Here is a 21,599-nt window from a genome sequence, read left to right on the forward strand (position 1 = left end):
TTTTAGACTGTCTTCCGTTAATGTCTAGAATTTATTACTTATTTGGGGTTTTTGGTGCAACTCTTAGACTATGGACTGATTGACTTTAAATTTGAGACTTTATACTTTTTTATGGATTTTTTTTGAAACTGCAACTCAACAAAACACGGTTTTTCTAAAAACTAAGGTTTTCGTAAATAGAAACGATTTTCCTTAAATTAATTGGTTACAAAAGCTTCCGCTAAGACACAAGTGTTAAAGCAAATCAACTAGTACTTATTTTTTCCGAATTAAATAAAAGCTAACTAACTGTAACTGTTTTAACTCGACAATCTTGTCTTCAAATCTCATTCCATGTGACATCGCCAGATTCGGCCATAACGTCTAGGCCGGGTTTGGATTGTTACATTCCTCTTAAAAAAGTATAAAAATTCTTTACTTTCCTCAGTTTTTGTAATTGACCTAGAATTTAATTTTATAAAATTATAAAAATGTAAAATGACTATAATATCCATTTCATTTCCATTTTCATATCATTCTCATTTCAATTTTATTTCATATTCAAATCATAAATTGCATAATATAAAATTTTTACTTTTAATGAAACATACTCATGCTTGTGCTTGTTCAACCATTCAAAATCATAATATTCAAATTCAACTTAAAATCAAGAATTTACTAATTTTATAATTGAAATCATAGTTTTCAATTCAAAAATAATCTTTTAAATACTAATTAAATCATTCAAAATCATAAAAATAAAATTAATATAGCTAGATATAGTAAATCAACTACTAATGGCAAGCTTGAATATACATGGTCTATCAAGTTGACAACTTAAGTTTCCTATATTCACATAACTTTCTCCTCGGTTAATCATTTTTTATTCCGTTTTCACAGGAATGCTCATTGCTTCACAAACTATCATTTGACATAATTTTAAACAAAGTGACCAAGGTTTTTTTCCTCCCCTTCACTTTAGCCGAAACTTACTATAACATTATCTAACTATTTTTGTTTCATTTTTACACTTTTAACAAGTTAGAAACTGTCTCCTGATCATTTTCCATCAAAAAACATACACATTTCACTTAATTTTATAAGCTTCCAAGTTCCATCATTATCCTTTAATGACAACTTTTAATATACTTGGTAAAACAAAATCTATTGGTACATATATATAAAACAAGTTTCAAATATTCAAAATCTATGAAAATTTGAAGAAAAACATACCTTATACTTCAAATTTGGAGGAAAATGATTAAGAAATTTTTTCTTCTTTTCTTGTTAAGCACCAATATGAAGAAGAAAGATGATAAAAGTCTCTTCGTCTTTTCTTTTCTTTTTATATATATTATTATATTACTTATAAAATATTATTATGATAAGTAAACTATTAAATAAACATTAATTTTATTATTATTTAACAATAATATCATTCAAAAATTATCATGAGTAATTTAGCTTCTTCAAGAAGATTTTCTCTTTGTTTTTATCAAGAATAAATTTTTTAATATTATTTTTAATCCTATAAAAATATTAGAAGGACCTATTTATATTTTTAGGAGGGCTATAATATATATACAAAGGGGAAAATTGCAAAAATTATAAACCTTGGGGGTACTACTTATATTTTTGGGAGGTCCATAGCGTAAATTTACAAAGGACTAAATTGAAAAAAAAGTAAACTTTGGGGGGGCAATGGCCCCCTTGGGCCTCAACGTGGGTCCGCCACTGCTCGGAGCAGAACGATCTTTTATCAGCACAACACAATGGAACTGAAACAGAAATTAAGAATAAAATAGAAAGAAACTCAAGACAAAATTGAAAAAGAAAAAAAAAAGGGTCCTAAAGAAAAACTTAGCATAAAAAATTATCCAAAAGGAATTTTGGGAAATGAATGGAAATAGAGAGGAGTTAGGACGTGAGAGAGAGAGAGAGAGAGAGAGAGAGAGTGTGTGTGTGTGTGTGTGTGGGAGAAGGACAATTAGGAGTCCTCATGTTTTTTATTTAAAAAAACTACCCATTAACTCCTATTAATTATCCACATCAGATTTTTCTCAGAGTTTAAAAAAAATTTCCACTTTACATATGTAGGGATTTGAACACAAGACTAAAGGGTAAGCTGAAGCCGTACCACTTAACCAATAGGCTCATTCTTATTATCAGTTGAGAAAAAAAATTTTATGCCAGATGTTCAAAGACAGGAGTTTAAGCAAAAATAGATAACATTCAAGGGAAGTGATTTGAATACAGGACCTCTCACACACAAACACAACACATAGCCACAAAATCATATAATTTACTTTTCAAAATTTTCACAATCCTAACTCAAAATCAAGATGTAATCACTATTGGTTCCATTAACCCAATTTCTTATAACTCGATTTTCGGGATGTGACAACTCTCCCCTCCTTAAAAGAATTTTGTCCTCTAAATTCCTATTGTCACACCAAACACTTAACCAAAATATCTGAAACTCTTCATTCCAAACTGACCATCACACTACCGTTTCACAACTCTGATTTCAATGCAATCTGTAACCCCTCGATCTGTAACACATCCCAAGCAACAAATCAGATACACATAAATAAATAAATACGTTTTCAGATATAGATTCAAACATATTCTCATATACATAATCAAAAGTATTTTCATAATCAGATACGGATGCATATTCAGATTTAGATGCAGATGCAGACGCAGATTCATATGCGAATGTAGACACATATTCCAATACAAATTTAGTCACAGATCCTACCCCTATTGCTACACACCAACTCCGTCCAACCAATCACAACAATTAGGACAACAAGAGTCCATCCATCCAATCATACCAGGTCGTAGTGGTATGTCACTCAGATAAGGTGCAGTTAAGTTGTCAGACGTATATTTTGGTTTAACCACCAAAATTGTAGTAATACTGCTAGAATACACTTCCTCCAACACATATCAAACCCACCCTGATGCACATGCATAAATAAACTAACACATATATCCTATAAACAAATGTCATGCATGCTTTCCATACATAATCATGCTTTCAGAGTTATCAGAACATAGAACGTACATGTATTTTTCACATACCTTACTTGTATCACATAAAGACACATATCCATAAATATCATGGGAGGTCTAATTATGAATTTTGGAGTCAAATGGGCCTAGGTGGAAATTTTTAGAAAATAGGTCGACACGACACGGGCTATCACACGGCCTACAATACGATCATGTGACTCACATAGTCTGCCATATTGTCTACCACATGGGCTGCCATACGGCCTGCCACATGGCCGTGTGACCTACATGGGTTGCCACACGCCTGTGTGACCCACACGGTCAACCACATGACTATGTGACTCACATGGTCTGCCACACGATCGTGTGACGTTGACAGAATGCTTTTTGGCTTGACATCGTTCACTATTTTTCGGGTTTTTTGTTACACACCTTATCAGTTTCTGAAGCAAACTTAACCATGAGAATTTCAATACTTAAATCAACATCCCAAAAAGTGAAAATTATCAATCATACACTTAAAACCAAGTCACAAATCAAACGCAACCGCCATACTAAAGCCTAACCAAACGAAACAACCCTTAATACGAAAACATTAATCACTTACCCTTGCAAAGCGGCAGCCTAAAATAGTGCCTAAGTTATTGGTGAGATGTCGTATGTACCATCTTTTTCTCCTATTGGAAACCAAAAACGATATTTATAAAAATCAATTTCGACTCAAACCATCAACATAAACCCCTAACTCTATACTAAAAACTAGCAATACACCATCTCTATAAAAAATTGCAACCAACACTTACCCGAAGCAAAACGATTGTTTGTCAGAACAACACAATGGAACCGAAACAGATTATAGGAATAAAATAAAAAAGAAACACAAGAAAAAATTAAAAAAGAAAGAAAAAGAAAAATTGTGCTAGAGAAAAAGCTTTGCATAAAATATTCTCTAGAAAGAAATTTGGGAAAAAATGGAAACAAAAAGGGATTGGGATGTGAAAGAGAGAGTGTGGGTAAGTGGGAAAAGGATGGTTAGGAAGAGAAGAATCAAGAGAAAATCCCTTATGTATTTTTTAAAAAAGTACCGATTAACTTCTCTTAATTATCCACATTAGATTTTTCTCAGGGTTTAAAAAAAAATTCTACTATACATACATAGGGATTCGAACACAAGACCAAAGGGTAAGCTGAACTAGCAGGCTTGTTTTATCATTAGTTGAGCAAAAATAATATTTATGCCAGGTGTTCAAAGATAGGGATTTGGGAAAAAGTAAAAAAAATTCAAGGGAAGGGATTTGAACATAGGACCTTACACACACAAATAAACACTTAACCACGAAATCAGATCAATTTACTTTTCAAAATTTTCACAATCCTAACTCAAAATCAAGATACAACCACTTTTGATTCCACTAACCCAATTTCTTCTAACTCGATTTTTGGGATGTGATAACTCTCCCCTCCTTAAAAGAATTTCGTCCTCGAAATTCCCACTGTCACACCAAACATTTAAACACAATATCCGAAACTCTCCATTCCAAATTGACCATCACACTACTGTTGCACAACTCTAATTTTAGTACAATTTGTAACCCCAAAATTGGGCCCAGACGTTACGACCCAATCTAAGCGATTACATGGGCCATAAAAATGGCGAAAACTTTGAGTTGAAAAAAAATGGATCTAATCTTTAAAAACATGCTTTAATATTCCCTTTTTATATGTTGTAGTAAAAAATTACTTCGAAGGAAGACTTACTTATCATTGCAAAACATTGTTTTGATCATCAGAAATTATTCGATTAATTGAGTTTGCGGAAAGCAAATTTTATTAAGAAAACCATTAAAATTTTTAATCCATATAAAATTCCATGTTTTCAATGCCCATAGTTTTAAAAACAAAATATCTCATGCCACAATTTAATAATTTTCCACAAAATAAAATCCCAAATATAATCATAAAGTCCATAAAAGTCCTAAATCGTCTTAAAAATCCATAACCAATAAACCATTATTCTGAGAGCCTCTTCGATGACCGATTTCGAGTTGTAGTTATGAGGATTACTTGAGACACACGAGTAATATGGGTGAGCTTTAAAAGGCTTAGTGTGAGATCGATACAAAATATATACACATACAATATGACAAACATTTCAACACATCGAGTAACAGATCCAAAACAATATATATACAACTTTCACAGAAATCAATATTACATATAAAAGAACATATCGAGACGTGCTTTTGTAATAATGCACATTTTGAATAATTTTCTACCCATCTCCTACACACCAATATCGAGTTCCATAGAACTCGTCCATCCAATAACACACCATTTGTAGACAAGCTACTACATAAATGTCGAAAATGACCACGTAGCATATTGTGGGCAAGTCACCATATAAATGTCGAAAACAGCCACATAGCATATTATGGACAAGCCACCACATAATTGCAGATAAACTGCCACATAATTGCAGATAAACTGCCACATATCTTCCTCCTTTCACAAGTCTTGCCAGATGCATATGATATGACCATTTTCTCATTTTAATCAATTCATGTTAACATGTTGTAAACATGCTTTACCCATAGGATTATATATCACATAATCATATTCATATTTTCATATTTGCATAATGGAATCATAATGATAACACACAAGCCATACATCATATGTCATGAGAATAAGATCTACACATATATCAATATCACATAGATGTAATTTTCACAAGCACCACAATCACATAATATCATCACATCACACAATATACTTTTTCAAGAACAACAGATAGGGTCACTTACTTGGGTTTCTCATCGATGGGGTTTTCAACCCTCTTTATGAGTATGTAGCATACCCGTGCACAAAAATTTATTAACATACTAATATAATAAAAGTAAACACTCATCACGGGACATAAGTTAAAGATCCCACACCTTATTGTAGATCTAAACTGTACGCTCCCTTCGTAGAGGTCCCGCTTGGATCTAGTCCCAATCGGAAATCTAATCACACAAATATATATTTTTATTCACGATCTAATGAAAAACAAGTACTTTAATATTAGATCTAATGAAAGAAATCTCACCAATACTTTCCCTTAATTCGAATGCTTAGATCTGTTACTCTCACGATGCCACACTATTGGTTTCCTAGAAGGTTGTTGTTCGATTCTTCATAACACATGGAGATTGAAAGTTAATCTCAAGAAAGTAATTATATTTGAGTCATTATTTGAGAAGGAGGGAAAAATAAGGAAAGATGATGATTCCATCACTTTGCATAACTTACACTACTAAATAGTACAATGAAGTCAAAGATGAATCCTAGAGAAAAGTTCGAAGGTTTAACGATCTACAAGGGATCATGTGATCGGTGAGATTTGTAAATAAGAGGAGTGAAAAAATTAAAGAATGAGTCAATTGAAAGAAAAAGGTGAAAGAAATCGAAAAACATAGGAAAAGTGGAGAAAAACCCAAATCTTAGTGGCAATCAGCGTTGGCGACAGTAGAAATGGTAGCGGTCCGGTGACAACGGCAAAGGGTGGTGATCGGAGGAGTAGAAGGAGAGAATAAGGGTGTGCACAGTGGTGATGTAGTGGTGCAACTAAGGCTCACGGTGGAGGAATAGAAGCAAAGATGAAGAGAAATGGTGGTGGTTGCCAAAAAAGAGAGAAAATGGTGGAGGAAAAGAGAAGAAAAGAGAAAATTAGAGGAAATGAGGGTGGTGGACGGTTTTAAAGGCTTTTGGGGTGGTCAACAACTTTGTTTTGAAATGAAATTAGTGTAAAGAAGGAGAGGGAACAAAGGAGAAAAAAGGGGGATGTGTCTCACAACTTATGGCAAGTTTGACTTGCTAAAGGAGGAAAAGAATCCTCCACATAAGGCAACAAGGGGGTGGACGGTTGGCATCTATTGTGCACATAAGAATTGTGCCAAAAATAGAAAAATAAAAGAAGGGAACAAGGGGATTCAAACTAGGGACCTCTAGGATGGTTAAGAAGCTTCCTACCACTAAGCCACAACACTTCCTTACTTTTATTATTGCGCAATTAATTTAAAACATAGGAGATGACATTATCACTCTTGTATAATTAATAGAAAAGTGGGATGTGACACAATCCAAATAATATTTCACTCCGAATCCAGTCAATATTTCTAACGAACTTTCTATTCACTACCTTGAATAGTCTCAAGAAACTTTTTACAAAGAAAATATCACTAACGATCCCTTTGCCCCAGATTCTTAAATACACCATTGAAAACATGCACTTTGACACAACCAATACTTATCAACGCAAGGTACATTCGGAATAGATTGCAAAAGTACTTGTACCGCTACAAGATGCAGATTGACCCTCTCGACGTCTAATTGCACAAACTAGCCTTCGATTCCCTCTCTGAGCCGAAGCTTGCATCCGACTAAGAAAATGTCAAGAACAATCCCTAACATGATGCTAAATTGACCCACATCTAAAACATGCTCTGTTTCCTCCAAAATTCACCTAAATGACACCTATCACAGTAAGCACAAATCAAAATCTAATCCTACACTCACAACTGCCTCAACCCGCTGAGGCCTAACTGTTCTGACTTGTTTCCTAGATCGCAGATTCAAATCATCGAGACCAAAACTCTTTTTATTCCATACCTTGTCCCTTTCCTTTTCCTCACTCTTCAAGTGATTACTCTCTTCTTATTTCTTGAACTCATTCAAGCAGAGCTGCTCGGTCATTGACCCTTGACCCACAAATCCAGATTGGACCCCAACGACCCTTTGTAGATCTCTAAGCATAACCTGGAACACAACAACATCCCCAACTTCTTGATTACCACCCTTATATTCGAGTGTCTTAGCTAACTTGATAATTTCAAAATTGGGCACACTGCCCGGATAAGAGAAATTGGCATGAGCCGCTTAACAACGTCCACCACATCCTCGCACACCATGACTATAGATACCGCGTAAACTCATTTTACTTAACTGCAATTTAAAATTCTAAAGTTTAGCTTAGGTTTTCTTTAGATCCTAAGTCTAAAGTTTAACAGATTTAACTAATTTATAGTAAAGAGTGTTTTATAGTCTCTAAATCTAACAATTTTACTAAAATACTAAAGAAAATATAACTCAAGTACACATACTTACTTGGATAGACATTGGAGACTTGGATTCACATTTCTAGATTCTTAGTAAATTTTTGTACAAATGCATCGACATCAAATTTAAAAAATTTTCTTAAAAATTAGAAATTTCACAAACAAATTATGCATAAATTTTTTTAAATCCAAAAATCATAGCCTGAGTTTTACAACCTAGCTCTGATACCACTAAATGTAACACCCCAAACTGGCATAGACGTTATGGTTGAATCTAGAGAAATTACATTAGTTTGTTTTAAAACTCAGAAATTTAAATCTAGCTTTAGAAATCACAAATTTTGAAAATATTATTTACATCGAAACACTTACAATTTCATTATGGAATCACACACATAATTTATTTATTTTATAGAAAAACTCTTACTTTGATATCTATATTTGCAGATGAAAATTTCAGAGTAGCGAATTTGAAAATCGTGATTTAGATTAGAGAAAATGTATATATATTTATCGGTTGTGCATAATCTGAAACTTTCAATGTTAACTTATGTAAAACTTATTTCAAATTTTGTAGCGGAAAACCCATATTTGGTTAATTTTAATAAGCAAGCCTTCCATGAACTTAACATAAAACATGCAAAAAATATAAAGCATAACAAAACCCAAAACCAAAACCAAAACCAAAACCAAATCCAAACCTAAAACCTTAGTCCAAAATCAGAAGTCCAGAAAACTTATTTAAAAATGATTCAAGCCATCTTAAGTGAGAAACTAATCCGAGCTCCTGAACACTGTCTAATCCTAAACTTGTTGGTTACCTGAGTGGAAAACAAACAAAGAGTGAGCTTACGAGCTCAGTGTGAAACACATCCTAAGCAACAAATCAGATACACATAAAGAAATAGATACATTTTTAAATATAGATTCAAACATATTCTCATATCAAAATCAAATGGATTTTCATAATAAGATACAGAGGCATATTCAAATTTAGATGTCGATACAGACACAGATTCCGATACAGAAGCAGTCACAGATCCTACCCACATCTACTACACTAACTTGGTCCAACCAATCACACCAATTAAGACTACAAGAGTCCATCCATCCAATCATACTGGGTCGTGGTGGTATGTCACTCATATAAGGTGCAACTGAGCTACGAGACATTTATTGCGGTTTAACCGCTAAAATGACAATAATACTGCCAGAATACACTTTCTCCATCACATAACACCCGCCCCAATGCACATGCATAAATAAATTAACATATATCCTATAAATAGTTGTCATGCATGCTTTCCATACGTAATCATGCTTTCAGAGTTATCTAAACACAGAAAATACATGTATTTTTCACTTACCTAACCTATATCACATACAAACACATATCCACAGATATCATGGGAGGTCTAATTACAAATTTTGGAGTCAAACAGGCCTAAGTGGAAATTTAAAAAAAAATGTCCACACGATCGTGTGGTCCATACGGCTTGACGCACGACCTCACACATGCCCGTGTGACCCACAAGGGCTGCCATACGACCTGCCACATAGCCGTGTGACCTACACGAGTTGCCACACGGTCGTGTGACCCACACGATCAACCACACGGTAGTGTGACCTGCCATATGGCCGTGTGACTCACAAGATCTACCACACGATTGTGTGACGTTGATAAAATGCTTTTCGGCTTTACATCGTTCACTGTTTTTCAGATTTTTCATTACACCTGATTAGTTTCTGAAGCAAACTCAACCACGGGAATCCTAATACCTAAATCAACATCCCAGTAAGTGAAAATTATCAATCATACACTTAAAAACAAGTCATAAATCAAATACAACCGCCATACTAAATCTTAACCAAACTAAACAGCCCTTAATCCAGAAACATTAATCACTTACCCTTGCAAAGCGGTAGCCTAAAGCAGTTCCTAAGTCGTCGATGAGACATCATACGCACCACTTTCATCTCCTATTGGAAACCAAAAATGATATTCATAAAAACCAATTTTAACTTAAACCATGAACATAAACCCCTAACTCCATATTGAAAAATAACAACACACCATATTTATAAAAAAATTGATACCAACAGTTACTTGGAGTAGATCGACCGTTTGTCAGCGCAACACGATGGAACCAAAATAGAAAATAGGAATAAAATGGAAAGAAGCATAAGACAGAATTGAAAAAAAAGAAAGAAAAATGAAAAATGGTGTCAGAGAAAACTTAGCATAAAAAATTCTCCAGAAAGAAATTTGGGAAAGAAATGGAAACAAAAAGGGGTTGGGACGTGAGAGAGAGAATCAAGGTATGAGTTGATTGGTAGTCTGATAGTTATCCAACTCAATATGTGATTTCACCAGATGCTAGATCAATTAGTATGTATCCGGCAAGAAATAGTATCTATGAGTAACAATTCTGGGGAAAATATAAAGTGTATAATTGAAAGTGGGTTCTGTATAGATATTCTTCTGAGAAGTACCTTTTTTGCCTAAGAGAAAAGAAAGGTAGAAATCATCTAGTAAGGTCTGGAGTTAGCTAAGTAATGAAGTGAGAGATGATACGTTAAGTACGATACTTGGCGTATAACTATATATATCCGATATTATGAATGTATTAGCTAAAGATAGAATAGTAATCCAAAATCTTCAGGATGAAGAATTCAATAACAAAGGTTCCAAGGTATTTTGTATTAAAACTCACTAAGTGCATGCGAAATTATAAGCGTTTGGTCCATGTTTCAGGTGTGGTTGTATATATGAGTTCGTTAGGAGAGACCAAGCTAGGATTGCACCAAGGAAACAACGAGCTGGGATACTATGCATCAGAAAATATCTTAGAAGTACGATGTATAGTTCTCTATGCCAAGAGAGCCTGTTTTTAGCAAATTGATGTGTTGTAACGTTGTTGTAATTATTTGATATTCTTTATATATAGAGGAATAGTAAAAAAATAATACAAATTGTGTGGAAAAAGAATTATATGCAAATTGTTTAAAGTTTATGCAAAGTATTTGTATGTTGTAACATCTAATATCTGGATTCAGAGATTCGGGTCGGGTTAAAGGTGTTACATAGAATGTCAATTTGGTATCGATTTTAGAATGGGTATTGATATTTTGAAAAGTATCGATACTTGGCCAAAAAGTATCAATACTTTTTTACCTAGAGCAATACTAACTTGTTTTAAAATAGTTTTAACTTGATTGAAAATGTTTAACTCAATTGAAACCATTTTAACTTGATTTTATCATTTTGCCAATTTTGTTCAACTTTAACTTTTATTCCAAAACATTTAATTTATTATATCAAAACATATTATCAAATAAAGTTGGTTTAACAATCTCTCCTTTTGATATAACAAAACATTTTTAAATTTATTTTGAATAGATTACCCTTATATAAAAGTCATTTTCAATTTAAGGCTTAAAAAATTGACATAAGATCAAATTTGACATTCAGTTTACTATGAAAACATGGTCACTAAATTTGGCATAAAATCAATTAATCATAATCAATCAACTATTAAATTTACCTTTCTCTTCTCCTTCTTTTTCTTATATAAAAATAATCAAATAAAACTTGAAAGAAAAAAAAGTGGTTAGACCGAGATAGATATTAAAAATAAGGAAGAAGGAACTAACATACCAAGTAAACATTAAGGTACAATCACATAGAATTTGCATTAGTGATGTTCTCCTTGAAGTAATGCACCTTTTCCTACAAACATAGAATTAAATTTTTGTTTTTGGTACAATTTCTTTTGGGCCCATAAGCATTAGATTTTAATATTCTAGTCCCTTTAGGTATCCATTTAGAAAGAATATCATTATCTTTGGTAGTTATGAGTCCTTTAGAGACCCATATATTTCTAAAAAATTTTCCATTGTAAAAACTTGGAGGACCTCTCTGTTTATATAAATTAAAGCTTGTTTTAACAAAGTTTTGTTTTGAACTTTCTCCTTTTTCAAAAACTTTGTTAGAGTGAGATTTTTCAATCTTAAGCACCTTAAGTTGCTTTTGATGCCTATCATGAACTTTAAAAAGTAAATTATGCAAGTTACAATTCTTTTTCTCAAAATCATTTATAATAACTTGCATATCATTTATTTTACTTTCAAGTTCATGATTGACTTTGAAGAGAGAATTATTTTCAACTTTTAGTTTTGAAATAATTTCCTATATTTTGAAACCATTAATTCAAACTCCAAGCCTAATTCATCATAGTAATCTTGCAACTCATCAAAAGAATAATAATTTGAAGTAGATAAGTTAGAAGTTACCTTAGAATCATTGATGGTCATAATGCATAGGTTGTGTAACATCGCAAACTTGGCCTAGACGTTATGGCCGGATTTAGCGATGTCACATGATAGGGTGTTTGAAAACCGTGTTGTCGCGTTAAAACCATTTCCATTTAATTTCTTATCTTAATATCTTATTAGTTCAAAAATTATGTTGCTCATTTAATCGATAGTTTCAAAATGTTATTCGTTTGCAGAAGCTTTTAAAACAGATTAAACAATCGTGTGTTTAGGAAAAATAATTTATTTCTTTTGAAAACCGAAGTTTCCTACTACTACCAGTTGTAATCCATAAGGTAAAGATAATTAAAACCCAAAACCAAATTTCGAAAGTCCAATTACAACCCAAAAACTTAGCCAGTAAAAAAAAGAATAGAAATCAAACAAATTATCGTAAATATGGGTTAAAAACCATGAAAGTCCAAAATCGTGGTCATCGCCGAGTCCTCTGCCGCGCCGATCCATCTAGATTTAGGGATTACTTGTGCACATTTAAACAAAAGTGGTGAGTTTACGAAAACTCAGTGTGTAATCCCACAAAAAACAAACAATAGCAAATCACAGTGCACAGTTAAAGCAGTCCTAGGCCTAAGCCATTTTTCAGTATCAGTAGCAGTTTGGGCCTTAGCCCATCTCAGTACAGTATCAAATATGCAGTAGGGCCTTAGCCTATTACAGTATCAATAGTAGTCATGCAGTATTCAGTAACAAAGTCCTACCAAACCAGCCTCTACACACCATCTCCGTCCAACCCTACACTTCTTGTGGGGATCAAATCAACCTACCCATCCCTATACTTTAGGTAGTACCGAATGCGACAAAAAATAGTAATTTGCAACTGAGCTACCAGCATGTTAGGCTTAAGGGCCTTTCAGTACACTTCCTCCAAATATAATGAACCCAACCACATGCAATGCAACATACAAGTCATGACATGCTATCTCAAGACATCAGTACATATAACCAGTTTAGTATACAAGCATACTATCGTCATGCTCAACACATATATAAATCAAACAGTCAGTTCGTACAATTAAGGGTCTAAGTGATGCTTACTGACCCTACAGTAGGTTCACAATCGACTTGGGTGACCCGTGCCACCTTAGCAATCAATTTAGTGAAAATGGGCTCACACACCCATGTGGTCTGCCTGTGTGGGCCTACACACCCATGTGGCCCACTAAGCCCAAATTGGCCTTGGCCGTGTTGTCCATTTTTAATGTAACTCGTGCTAGTTAAATATTCGTATATGTTTTCACTATTTACTTATATGTTCCTTCAAAGCTGTCTACTTGAGTCACTATTACAAAATTATTTATATCTTGAGGTACAGAATTCCAAATTAAGGTCTGCTTGATGTCTTTGAAACAAGACTCAAATAAATTTCTACCATAAAATTTCCAGAATTTTTGGTTCAGTCAATAAGTACAGTAAAATCTTTAATCTTACCCCTTTTCTGCTGTCTGACAGCTTCGGCCTTTCTTTGCTAAAAATTCATTATCTCGTAGTACAAAATTTGGATGCTGTTACCATTTGTTTCTATTCAAAATAGACTCATTAATAATTTAAACATATAAATTTTAACCCCTAATTATTTTTCTCCAATTTTTGATTATTTTCCAAAGCCAGAACAGGGGAACCCGAATTCATTCTAACATTGTCTCACAAAACTTATTATATCTCACGATTTACAATTCCATTACTTCTATGAGAAACTAGACTCAATAAGATTTAATTCCATATTTTTTTCAACCTCTAATTAGATTTCCACAATTTATGGTGATTTTTCAAATTTAGCCTACTGCTGCTGTCCAAACAACAAGCAATTTCAGCTTTTCGCTGAATCCCATTTTCTACATTTCAGGTACACACTTGGTTTCATTTGATGATAAAATAGTCCCCAAGCACTCCAAAGCCTTCAACCAATTAACAGTAATTCTGATACAAACTAAGACTCTGATTGGTGATTACGAGCCCTTTAATCCTCCCCGAACGATCGCAGACAAACATGGAGCAACACGAGGCAGAGTGGGAAAAGAAAAATCAAGAAGATGAAGGGTGAAAGAGAGCAAAAATTCGGCAGCAATGAAGAGAAAAATGGCAAAAGGGTGGAGGGATTTTAGGGAAATTAAAAAAAAAGGAAAAAATGAATAGAATATTTAATAATCACCCAATCCCTTATTTCTCTCTATCAAACTCCCCACTAAATCCACTACTTAGATTTTTAGTCCATATCAAGCTCTCCCGGACGCAAGAGCAAAAATAATGCCCATGCCAAGATTCGATCACAGGACCTCCTTCACACCAACACTTCACTTACCCATCAAACCAGTAGGCCCATTCTATTAATTATTTGTCAACTTTTACTTAAAAGCTTACTGACCAAAGATATATCTTATTCATAAAAATATCAAAATTTGCCCAAGTCCTACCTTGAACTTAGGACCTCCCAAACACACCCAGAGCACATAACCACTAAAGCAAACATATATTTTGTGTAACACATTCACAATACGAAAAATTAAAATTTTGGGCATTACAATTCTACCCCCATAAAGAAAATTTCATCCTCGAAATTTACCCTGTCAGAACAGATGAGGACATTGCTGACACATTGCATCCTCAGGCTCCCATATGGCCTCCTCAGTGCTATGAGTACGCTATAGAACCTTTACCAGTGGAATGGATTTCCTTCCCAAAACCTTAACATCTCAATCTAGAATCTGAACTGGCTCTTCCTCAAAGGTCAAATCTGGCCTAACCTCGATCTCTTCAACAGGGACAATATGAGTAGGATCAGAGCGGTAGCGCCTTAACATGTCTTCCAGTATCTGAATCACCCTCTTAGACTGACCATCGGTCTGAGGATGGAATGTAGTACTAAAGTCCAACTTTGAACCCAAAGCCTCATATTCCTCTAAAATCGAGACGCGAAACGAGGATCCCTATCAGAGGTGATTGAAATCGGTACTCCATGTACTCTCACTATTTCAGAATTATAAAGCTTTGCCAACTTCTGCAAAGAATAATCAGTACGAACCGGTATGAAATGGGCGGACTTCGTCAATCAATCCATGATGACTCATACTAAATCCTTCTTAGTGGGTGTCACAAGCAACCAATTAACCACCTGCAGCAAACCCGAAGGTAACTGATGCTTAGCCTTAACCTGCTGGCAATTCAGACATCTGCCCACAAAATTAGTAACCTCATGTTTCAACCCTAGCCACCAATATAACTCACGGAGGTCTCGGTACATCTTATTTCTGTCAGGATGCATAGCATAAGGGCTAATATACGCCTCTTTCAGTATGGCCTGTCTCAAATTAGTATCATTTGGAACACAGATTCTCCCACAGAAACAGAGTACCCCATCACTGTTCAGTCCAAAATCTGTAGTACTACCACCCTCAATCTACCGGAATCAAAGACCCAACGACTCATCCTCCAACTTCTTACCTTTAATCTGCTCAATCCATGACGGCTTAACCTGAAGCTCGACTAATAAACTACCATCATCGAATAAACTTAAGTGAGCAAATATCGCCCTTAACTCAGTCATAGTCCTATGGCTTATTGCATCAGCCACCATATTGGCCTTACCAGAGTGGTACCCAATGGTGCAGTCATAGGTTTTAAGTAGCTCAATCCATCTGCGCTGCCTAAGATTAGTTTCCTTCCAAGTGAGAAGATACTTGAGGCTCTTATGATCACTGTAGATGATACACTTCTCACCATACAAATAATGCCTCCAGATTTTTAGTGTGAATACCACAGTGACCAACTCCAAGCCATGCGTCAGATAATTCGCCTCATGGGTCTTAAGCTGATGAGACGCATAGGCTACCACCTTACAATCCTACATCAACACACATCCCAAACCGACATATGATGCATCACTATAAATAGTGAACTCATTTCCAAATTTTGGCTGTATCAGAATAAGGGCCTCAGTTAGTACAGTCTTGAGCTTCTCAAAGCTCTCTTGCTACGCATCAGTCTAGTTAAATGACACACCATTACGTAGCAACTTAGTTAAGGGTGCTGCAATTAATAAAAACCCTCTACAAATCATCGATAATATCCCGTCAGTCCTGGAAAACTACGGATCTCAAACACGTTCCTAGGCTACTTCCACTCCAACACAGCCTTAATCTTTAGAGGATAAACTTGAATCCCCTCAGTCGAAACTACATGACCAAGAAATGTCTTCTCACGTAGCTAGAACTCGCACTTCTAAACTTAGCATAGAGTTATTTTTCCCTCAAAGTCTGAAGAACGACTTGGAGGTGCTCATCATGCTCATTCTCAGTCCTCGAGTAAACCAGTATATCGTCGATTAATACCACTACAAACCGATCCAGATAAGGCTGGAACACTCGATTCATTAAATCCATGAAACCTTTCGGTACATTAGTCAGTTCGAATGGCATCACTAGGAACTCGTAGTGACCATAACGAGTCCTAAACAGCCTCTTATGAGCATCAGCCTCCTTAAACCTTAATTGATGATATCCAGATCGGAGGTCAATCTTGGAGAAAACCAAAGCTCCTTGATACTGGTTAAACAGATCACTTATCCTTGGTAGGGGGTACCTGTTCTTAATGGCCATCTTGTTCAGTTGTTGGTAGTCGATGCACATCCGCATGGATCTATCCTTTTTCTTTACAAACAGTACCGGTGCTCCCTACGGAGACATACTAGGGCGGATGAACCCACGATCCAATAACTCCTAAATCTGAGCCTTAAGCTCCGTAAGCTCCTTCGGTGCCATTCGATAGGGGGCGATAGACACTAGAGCTATACCAGGAAGGAGCTCTATCCCAAACTCCACTTCACAATTCAGAGGTAAACCCGGTAGCTCCTCAAGAAAGACGTCTGGAACATCCTTTTAATTTTTGCTTAGAGGTGCAATCTAGATTATCCATGATCCTCTCCATGGCCTCAATTCAGTACTCGGCCACATTAGGGGCGACCCTAGTGACACCCCTGAAGAGCACAACTCTATTGGACCGGAGTCATTCCGTAACCGACCTTCAACCCCCAAATCTAATATTGGGCCCAACGACCTTCTCTAAAATCCTTAGCATAGCATGGGACAATGCATCGTCCCTAGCCATGTGATTTTGAGACCCAGTCTCAGTAGCGGGTGACATTGGCGTCTCACTCTTATCCAAATTTGGCAGGTTGCCTGATAACGAGAACTCAGCTCGAGCCCCTCTACGGCCTTTACCTAGGCCTCTAGTACCCCGTCCGCGGACACTTCGTGTACTCATATTTAATCAAGTTTATCTGGTATTATAAGTTTTATGAATCAGTTACAATTCCAGTGTTTATTAAAAAATGTTTTATGTAAAACAATATCGGTTATTCAAAATTTGTTTTCGTAAATCGCAGTCTCACTACAGTTTCTAATTTCTCTACAATTTTTAGTATACACTAACTAAAGTGTTTTTAGTTAAGTTTACTACCTATATTAGTTTCAAAATATACTATCCATAACAGTTTCAATTTAAAACAAATCACTGTTCAGAATACTTATAGGATCGGCTCCGGAGAATCGGTGTACCACTTACTCAGTTAAAAACATTTTAAATCATCTGGAAATCAATAAATTTTTTGAAAGCCCAATTTTTATAAAACCAATAATCCATAGTTGAGTTTTACAACATGGCTCTGATACCACTAAATGTAACACCCCAAACTCGTCCCAGACATTATGGCCGGATCTAGCGATGTCACATGATAGGGTGTTTGAAAACCGTGTTGTCGTGTTAAAACCATTTCCATTGAATTCCTTATCTTAATATCTTATCGTGTGTTTAGGAATAAAAATAGAATAGAAATAAAACCAATTATCGTAAATATGGGTTAAAAACCATGAAAGTCCAAAATCGTGGTCACCGCCGAGTCCTCTGCCACACCGATCCATCTAGATTTAGGGATTACTTGTGCACATTTAAACAAAAGGGGTGAGTTTACGAAAACTCAGTGTGTAATCCCACAGAAAACAAACAATTGCAAATCACAGTGCACAATTAAAGCAATCCTGTGCCTAAGCCCTTTTTTAGTATTAGTAGCAGTTTGGGCCTTAGCCCATCTCAGTACAATATCAAATAAGCAGTAGGGCCTTAACTCATTACAGTATTTGTAGCAGCCAGGCAGTATTCAGTAACAAAGTCCTACCCAACCAGCCTCTACACACCATCTCTGTTTAACCCTACACTTCTTGTGGGGATCAAATCAACCTACCCATCCCTACACTTTAGGTAGTACTGAATGCGACAAAAAATGTATTTATAATGATTGTTGGCATTTGTTGAGCATTTGTTGGCATATATGTTGGATAAATGTATTTATAATAAAATAATTATGAATTGAGATGTCAAATGATAATGTAATATGAAATGAATACCCTATTAAGTGTTTTGGCAAAGTCAGATATAGTTGGCATGCCATAGGATAGGAAGAGTTTAGGGTTATTCGACTACGAGTCGATGAGGCACTGGGTGCAAATTTGCTTCAGTTTAACCAATGAGACATTGGGTGTCAACTTAGTTTAGCACTGAACGTAATTATTTGCTTCGAATTTATCTGATGACGCACTGGGTGTCAAATTGGTGTGTTGTTTGGATCTGTGTATCCGTCAGAGTCCAAGTCGTGTTAATAGGGGAATTGAATGGTAAAAATCGATATATTCGATATTGAAATGGAAAACGATAAGAAATGGAATTGAAATGTGAAAGGGACTATGAAATCGTGAATTGAATTGTGAATATTGAATTATTAGGATGAATGAATCCAAGAAATTTGAAATTTGAGATGAAATGTGCTATTATATGAGTTGTGTTATCAAATAATTTATAGAATGAGATTGTCATGCCTTAATTTCGGTATACTGATCTTGTATATTCCTTATGATCTCTATTTTAATTTATGCATTCTTATGAATTACAATATGTTTCAATGTTCAGATTATAGAAATACCATTGAGTTATACTCAACGTACGATTTTATTTTTCCCGTGCGCAGGTTAGGTACTTATTGATTCGATCATTGACTTAGCATCCAACAGCAATCCTAAACTTAAGTTTTGGTGAATTGTTCAATTTGTCTTAGCATGTACCTAGGATGGTTAATGCTTATAATGGTCATTTTGCATCTTGTTGGACTTTTCAAGATTATATAAATATGTATAAGTGTGATGGCAATGGTCATGTGGTTGATGACTTGATAGATTGATTTGATTATAGGCTTAATGTCTTCATGGTTGAGAAAATATCATGCTAGGCATTGTGTTTTGGTTGATGCTTGGTCTTGGTTTGATGGATGATATGCTTAGGTTATGTTTTGGTAAGTTTGATACTTAAACATGTGATAGTTGAACCGTTGAATATAAATATGTGTGGCTTGATCATTTGAGGTACCATTGAAGGTATACTGGCATGATTGAATGTAGTCATTTCACTACTTTTGAATTGTTGATTGAGGCATCAATTGTGGTATATTGGTTAGGCACTTAGGATGGTTGTTTTAAATGATGATATTGACTTGAATTGGATGTTTTTCAATAGGTTGAAATGTGGCTTAAACGGTAGCTTGTGGCATAAGTTTTTCATGGTTGAATAACTTGTTTTGCAAGGCATTTCTAGGTATACACGGCCTGAGACATGACCTAGAACACGACCGTGTGCCATACACGAGCTCGTGGCACGATCGTGTAGTATGCAATAATTTAGGTAATTTTGGTACACATAGTCACAATTAGTTGCACGATCTAGGGATACGGCCGTGTGACCTATCTCACACGGGCTGAGCTCTCGCACACGGTTAGTGACACGACCGTGTGATTCATTACACATGGGTTTAGCTTTCGCACACAGCTAAGGGACACGACCATGTGACCCTTGTATGTAGATTTTTCCTTCCTTTTTAAATTTGTTTCAAATTGATCCCTAATAATTGCATGCTTAGTTTAGCCTTCCGCAAGCTTGATATTAAATCGAAATTGATTGAAACACATATTAATTTTATTTTTATGAATTATATGTTAATTAATTGAGATTTAAGTTATAATTTGTTTGTAAAAGATGCTACAGATTAACAACCAAAAAGCGAAATAATACCCAGGAAAGAATTCGCCTAGATTTTATCTGTCACTAATAATCTAAATTACACAATTTCTTTACTTAGCACCATGATCCGTAGAAATCCCTAAATTATGTTAATATCTCTTTCGAGCATAAGAACAACTGACTCTAGGTTGATTAATTAAAATTTCTTTCTAATTAAAACCCCTATTATCGCATTAACTCATGCTATGGGTTCCCCTATTAGATCTGACTCTAATTCGGTAGATTTATGTCATCCTATTTCTAGGATTGCATGCTACTCCACTCAATCACGCAAGATCTACTCTTAAACATGGTCTATTCAGCCATTGATTTAAGCACATCAAACATGGATTAATAATCTAGAAATATCAAACCAAGAATTAAGCACACATAATTGAGAACAAGAAACTAAATTTTTTTTTGTATAAAATAAAAATCAAATGACAAAATCCATCATAGGGTTCATCTCCCCTAGGTATTTATAAAATTAGTTCGTTCTTGAAAATAAAAACATCCAAGACACAATATAACCAAAAGAAATAAAGAAACTCATGATAACTTCCTAAGAAATCAAATGGAAATCTTCAATCTTGACGAAAATCTACTTTAAAGTCTTCTTTTATGGTGTTTTTTGGGTTGTTTTCTTTTATATCCTAAGGCAGATCACTCATATATTCTTATTTTTGTCATATATACGTCTTAGAATGCCTGAAAAACCTAAAAATCATGATTTTCTGAAGTTCAGTGTGAAATCTAGTGAAATCATCATGACCTATTACATGCTCGTGTGGGTCACATTGCTTTGTGGCCAGGCCTTGTGGAATGGTCCAGCCCGTGTGGCTCATATAGCTTGCTCTGGTGCTTCGATTTTCACTCATTTTTCACTCATTTTGCTCCTAAGTGCTCTATTGAGAATCAAAACATAAATTTAATGGATTAGGAGCATAAAATTAACAATTAACATCGAATAATCATCCAAAAATGCATTAAGAATAATGTTAAAACATGCTACTTTTAGCACTTATCAAATATCCCCACACTTAAGCGTTTGATTGTTCTCAAGTAAAATTCTCAACC

At 34.9% G+C, this 21,599-nt stretch overlaps 1 long non-coding RNA gene across 2 annotated transcripts in view; it reads right to left on the reverse strand.

Moving 5' to 3' along the window:
- Positions 1-9,809: 9,809 nt before the first annotated feature.
- Positions 9,810-21,599, reverse strand: part of LOC105772251 (uncharacterized) — a 31,760-nt gene continuing 19,970 nt past the window's right edge. The window contains exon 3 of one of the 2 annotated variants that reach the window (XR_001126666.2): positions 9,810-10,073. This is a non-coding gene — a long non-coding RNA (uncharacterized LOC105772251). Of the gene's footprint in view, positions 10,074-21,141; positions 21,428-21,599 lie in introns of those variants that run through there. The other variant, XR_008196773.1, reaches the window with a different exon arrangement.

The sequence above is a fragment of the Gossypium raimondii genome, chromosome 6, assembly GCF_025698545.1.
Source record: "Gossypium raimondii isolate GPD5lz chromosome 6, ASM2569854v1, whole genome shotgun sequence".
Lineage (NCBI taxonomy): Eukaryota > Viridiplantae > Streptophyta > Magnoliopsida > Malvales > Malvaceae > Gossypium > Gossypium raimondii.